The sequence below is a fragment of the Neltuma alba genome, unplaced genomic scaffold, assembly GCF_004799145.2.
Source record: "Neltuma alba isolate B1F8T4 unplaced genomic scaffold, ASM479914v2 tig00012051_pilon, whole genome shotgun sequence".
NCBI lineage: Eukaryota > Viridiplantae > Streptophyta > Magnoliopsida > Fabales > Fabaceae > Neltuma > Neltuma alba.
Window position 1 is genome coordinate 368,985 of NW_021636615.1, and position 6,856 is coordinate 375,840.

Below are 6,856 nucleotides of genomic sequence, written 5' to 3' on the forward strand. Positions count from 1 at the left end.
TACCTTACACTTATGTATGATTGCTGCATGTCTGTTTGTGCCATATTGCTATTTTAAAGCATGAGAACATGTAATCCTTAATTCGTTGCATGGATTATTTAGCCGTGATCACTTGTAGCTGATAGACATGGGCCAATATCTACCAATTATCTGCGCATTATTTATTTAGCCTGTCTATCTATCATTGCGCATAAATGCTTAATTGCATTAGCTTGCAAGGTTATGTTCTTTTTTGACTTGTTTTGCATGCTTTATGTAATCTGTATTTGTGTTTGTTGGAAATTACTACTATGAGGATTCTTTAGAATCTCACCCTCCCTTCCATGATATACAACAAAGGCGTGCAGCTTTAAGGGAAAGGAAGTTGTATAAGAAGAAGGTGGGCTAGTTGAAGAGCAGAGATGGCTGTTATATTCTATAGCAAATTATCTTGATAAGTTAATATTTACTTTATTGTATGTGTTACATGGGCAAGTAACTTTACTTGCTTTATGGAAACATTATTTTGTATCCTCTACAAGAAGGAGAGCACTGCCGGGTGCAAGTATGTGCTGTCAACCAAAATGGTTACTATATTTTTAATATAATATTATGAGATTGCACAGTATCAAATTATTCTAGGAGATAATAGATTAAGTTGAAAGCAGGGTTGATTATAGATCACTCTTCAATTATTCTAAAGGTTGAAATGTTTGATCAACATATTCCAATGTTGAAGGAAAAAAAAATTTTCCTGTCTTTTCCCAGGCCGGAAACTTGGCATTAGTGATTCACAGACATTATCATGACCCTATTTGTATATATAAAAATTAGGTGTTACAAATGGCACAAAAAAAATCGATAAAGATACGGAAAAAATATTTTTCCAAAATGAAACGAGGGCTTATGAATCATATTATAGGGTCAAAATAATCCAGAGTTTGGGTTAAAAAAAAATTGTCAGTGGATTGGTGATTTTGAGTTTTTATTTTTACGTCTTTTATTATTAAACTAAAAGATAAAAATTATATAACACAAACGTCATATTTTTATATATAATTTCAATGAGAAACTATCTTGCATGCAAAGTGAATTCCACAGTCCAAATCATCTCATAGTCTTTTAAATCACCTCGCGCTAACAACCACAAAAAGACCCACAATGATAATTTTACAGTTTATCCAGGGTTCCTTAATTAACAGATTCAAACTTGTAAATACACTTTAATTAGTTTAACCGGAAGAATCTGACCCTATTATGATGTTTGGTGACTTCAAGATCTCAGAAATCATATATGCCCTAAAACTTTAGATATGGACTCTAAACCATATGTTAAATTATTTGGACAATTATAACATGGAGTTTTAATCGATTGAGATTTTGAATCTTCAATTCCGAACCTTTTTTTTTTTTTTCAAATTCAATATTATCATCCTTGTGATACCACCAAATTTTCTCTTATGATTACTGATAAGATCCCACAGTTGGTAGATAACTAGGTTAACTATGAGTATGAAAAAGACTTTGTTAAGAGAGGCAATACTTATGTGATCTCCACATCTATTTTTTTTTTTTCCATATATTTCTTTCCCTTTTTTATTTTTAATTCTTCAACAAACCTGCAACCAAAATTCAAGAAAAAAGTAGCATTAATGGTCCTTAAAAATCAATCAATCACAATTATGACAATGTTATCCCTATTATGCACTAATTCAAGTTAAAGCACTCTAATGTGAATGAAACTCAAATAATACAATTAAGGACCAATGATAATGACAAAAACCCACCAAAAATATATAAAAATGCATATAAAAACATATGTTTGTCAACTCCCCCACACTTAGCCTTTTGCACTCCTGGGCAAAACATCATTAAAGAAGAATCCAATAGAGAGACTCAATGCAAGCAACCATAAGATTGACTAAGCATGAATGTGTAATTAACTCAAGCAACCTTTATTCCTAATCAATCAACAATCATAGAATATTTCAGTGCAGAGAAATTAACACAAGAACATAGCAGGATAAAAGAAGAGAAACATAATAGAGCTCACATAGATTACAAGTGTTTCACTCATCTCTCAAATGGGAAAAATTTCACTCAATCCACCTAGATTAACACCTACTATAAGCTTGTAGAGATTCTAATGTCTCCACCACTAACATACCTTAGACTCATGGTCAAAGGGACTTGAAACGTTGTAATATTGGAAAGCATGGTCAAATGAATGAAATGGACTAGCAAGTGAAATGCATGAGTAGTATAGTATCAACTCAAAATGAGCTAAAGTACAATCATGAAAGAACACCAAAGTGTAGATTTTAAACATTTGAAACAGAAATTCTTGCTCTCCAAACCACCATTGAATGCCTTGTTTCAAATTTTATTCTCTTGTTGCAACCCTTTTTTTTTTTTTATCACTTTCTTTCTTTGGCTTTTTCTATATATTTTCTTTTCTCTTTATTGCTTTTTTCTATTTCTTTTTCTTCTTTTGTATTCTTTTTTTTCCTCTTCTTTTTTTTTTTTTTTGCATCCAAACCCAAGAAGGCAAAGATATAGACTTTAATAATATACTTTTTAAAATGAAAAACCAAATGTAACTCATGCAAAACACTTGCTAAAAAACAATGAATGGAATGAAAGTGAAGGCTCAAAAGGGTGAACATAGGTTAAATAAGTGGTTTCTGTTTGGGTAAAGGTTTAGAAATGAATACCCCTATCATCTTCACAAATCTAGGTATTAATGCAGCTTTGAAAAAGAATCTAAACAAGTTCTAGAGGTTAACCAAAACTAGTTGCAAATCACACAAGATGAGAAAGGATACATGGCTAAAAAATCCTTCCATCAAGGCTTTCTCCAAGATGTTTCCTCCTTAAGGATCAAGTTATGAAACAAGGTTAATAACACTGCACCAAAGGCATTCTACGATGCTAACCAACTAAGAACAGAGATCACTCGAATCAAATGCAATCAAACTCAGTCGTGCAACATTCACAAGCATTGTGCAAAAGGATTTTAAAAGAGATGCCCAAGGATTACAAAAATCAAGTCAGCAATAGAGAGAACATCAAATAGCCCACACAACAGTGCAAAACACTGAGGCGAATGAAAACAGGAGGACACAAAAACCAGCAATAAAATTCCTAAGCAAGAATTACTCTCAAATCATGCAATGTAATTCAGAAATCAACCAATAAGGCAAAGAAGAAGGTAACTATAGCAGCAATACTTAGGAAATAGGAGCAAATCCAAAGGCAATTTTTTTAAAAAATAGCTCAACGACTCAACAACAATCCCTCCCCCACACTTGATCAATACATTGTCCTCAATGTAAGCTTAGACTAAAGATATAAACAACTAGAAGCTCAAAATGTGCAAGGACAAGGGAGGGAAAGTATTGTATATAACTAACAACAAACAATAAAACAAAACACAAGCTACTTTTTACTATTGGCTATGTCCCTCCCCTACACTCATCTCACAAAACAAGCAAGTAATTCAAAGGATAAGAGTTAAGGAAGGAAAGGGACAACCTTTAGAACGAAATCTCTTCAAACTCTTATAGGAGAAGTTCTCATCTCGGATGAGAAACATATATCTCTTTAGTGTGCTCACTTCTCCATTGACATTTCTCGGTGGTGAGGGTTCCTGCAAGAGAAACATTGAACTAGCAACAGTATCTAGTCTTAAAAGAAAAACTTGGAGAGATCTAAAGTAGCATAAGTATATGTGAGTAGCAAAATCTTCCAAGTAAATATCACACCCAAGAAAGTCAATAGGATTCCTTTCTATAGGAATCAAATAATTAGGAATATTTTCAAAAATGTCTTGTGTATGCAAAGCGGAAGATGAAGAATCCAACTGATAGTTGTTGGAGTACAGCACATCACTATCACGTTCACAAGAGGTGGGAGGTAAAAGCATGAAAGCAGAAGAAGATTCATGTAGAATACTACTATTGACACAGCTAACTAAATCAGGAGATGAATCACAAGACAAAACTTATTGGAAAGACTCATCTACATGCATAATTTTGTCAGTCAAAATTTCAAAATCTTTCTCAACAACACTATAAGCTACTGACTCTAAGGAACTATCGTGCATTTGGTTCTCAAGGCAATGATCATTCTCACATTTGTCATCAATGATTGCACTCAAACAAGATTTAGCAATCTCAATGTTCTCATACCCATCAATAATAGCACTTCTAACACTACGAAGAGAAACATGATTGGCATGTAAATCATCACACAAAACAGCATTTTCATCCAAAACACTACTACTAAAAGCAACAGGTTGAGTATTAGCATGTTCAAAAACATGAGGGGATTCACAGACAATTTCTTCATCCACCTCAGTATCACTCATATTATCAAAAGGTTCTAAAGGCATATTAGTAGTAAGAGGAGGATTAATCTCCTCAAGAATACGAGTATTATTTCCTAGAGTAGGAAACGACTCGTCTAGAAATAGGAGATGCTCTTGCTTCACCTTAGAACTTTGTGTGATTACACTAGATGTAGGCAATAGAGCTTGGAAATTATCCATAGGTGAGGTAGCATTTGACTCTTTCTCTAAATATCCCACTCGTACATTTTTAGGCCATAAAGCTCCTTCTTCTCCTCCTGTTCTCTTCCATAGCACGTGATCAACAAATGCCTTGATGAAGTCCGCTATATCCTCTGATTGTTCTTCTATCTCCTTTGAGCTTCCATACATTTCCTCATTCATGAATAACTTATCATGTTGAATCTTTGCTTTATCGTATATCCGCCTTAGAGCACGGGTTTGGTCATCCATGTTTGGTAATGTAAGGAAAGCATGAAGTCCAGAAGGTTTCGAAACAAAGGGTTGGGGGTATAAGGAGAAATGGTTATGTGAAGGGTAAGTAAGTGTAAGGTATGAATGACGGGGTTGGAATGAAGGCTCTTGGTGGTATGTATATGGTGTAGATATATGACTAAAGTATGGTTGGTGAGGTTGGAGTGATGGGTTAGGTGATTAATGTAGAGGATGGTTCATCCAAGAGGGCTCATGGGTATAGATGTGATTAGGCATTTGAGACTCTAGCTGAGCTTGAAAGGAGTCTAACTGTTGTAACAACTCTTCAATCTCTTGAGAACATGTTGAATTAGAAGGTGTATCAGAATGTAGCTGAGCTTCAAAGGAGTCCAACAATTGTAACAACTTTTCAATCTCTTGAGAACATGTTGAATTTGAAGGTACTTCATTCCATGTACTATTTCCTACAAAAAAAAGTGAGAATGTGAGGGTAGATCATGATTGCTATTAAACGAAGGCATGAGTCACACAATCAATTTCTAGCAAAAACCAATCTAAAGAAACTCAAAACAATCCTAAAAAGCTAGAAAAATTTAAAAAAAAAAACTAACACAAAAACATATAAACAGAAAAATCTGGAAAAATTCCAGAAAATAAAGAAAAATTGAAAAACTGTCCAAAATGAAGGAATGCGGCCAAAATTCACCACAGCCAATAGCAAAGCTATTGGTCTTGCTTAGAATGGCCAAAATTCTTAGGAAACCAAAGCTCAATTTTTTGAGCAAAAATTTGAAAATTTGACAGTAATTTTGAAAATAGAAATTCTTTTTTGAAAGCAAAATCAACCTTGTGATACTATTAAATTCAAAAAAATGATAAGCTCAAGCATGCAAGGATGAAGAAGTCAACCATATGGTGGTAGCAAAATCACTTTCAAAATTTCAAAGATAACCAAGAATCACTAAGAAAATGCAAGAGGTAAAATGAAAATAAAAATGAAAAATGCAATGAATGAATGAAAGAACCTATATGCTTCTTTGTTTGAGTTTTCAATGCAATTATATGATGTCAAATGCTAAAACTATACAATACTAACTAAAATGTAAATGAATGAAAAATCAAGATATTTAGTTGTATTTTTAAAATTTTTTTTAACCAAATGAAAGAAGTGCTATGAAAAACCAAAAACAAATGCAAATTACTTTTAAAAAAAACAAAAACTAACAAAAATGAAAACTAAAAAGGCTCAACAAATGAATCCCAATCACAGTTATTTGACAATTAATTACTAGAGAACCAATTTCTTGGCTCCCCGGCAACAACGCCACTTGAAGTTATGCCCTTAATTTGTCGGTTTGGGGTTACTCCAAAAATTAACCGAATTAATGCAATATAGTGCAGAATTCGGGTCGTAGTCACTTTGAGGAGCCGAAAACGAAATTAAATCCTAGTAAATAAACGCAAGTAACCTAAACTATAAAAAAATTTTAATTTGATAATTGCTAATTTAACACCATGAATTAAATTGAAATTAAAATACTTTTTTGTTTTTATATAAAAATGATTAAAATCAATGAAGATTAAAGAAATGAAAATTAAACATACAAATAATAATGATAATAATTAATCCTCCAATTCAACAACGCAGGTAATCCTCACTCCAAAAGATACGGGAGTTAAAACAATGAATTTAGAATTATAATTAAGTTTGTAATCCAACAACCGAGCCATCTCGAATTGCCACAAAATATTTTCCTAAAATCCCAACTTACTAACTGCAACAGAATAGTAAAATGAGATTAAGGATGCTAAAAACCAATGCTTAATTAGAACTCTTAAATCGAAAATAATAAAATTAAAGCTAGCAAGAGATAATATGATCCAAGATTCCAAGCCACCTCAGAAAATCACAATATATTAACCCCAAAATGAATACAAATGTCATAACCACAACATTATAATTGAAACTAAAGCTATAAACAGCCTAATGTCAAATGCTAAACAGTAATCCGGCCATAATAATCTCCAAATATAATCAGACTAAACAATACAAATTTTTCAATAATCAAAATAACTATCATAAGGCCTAGGAAT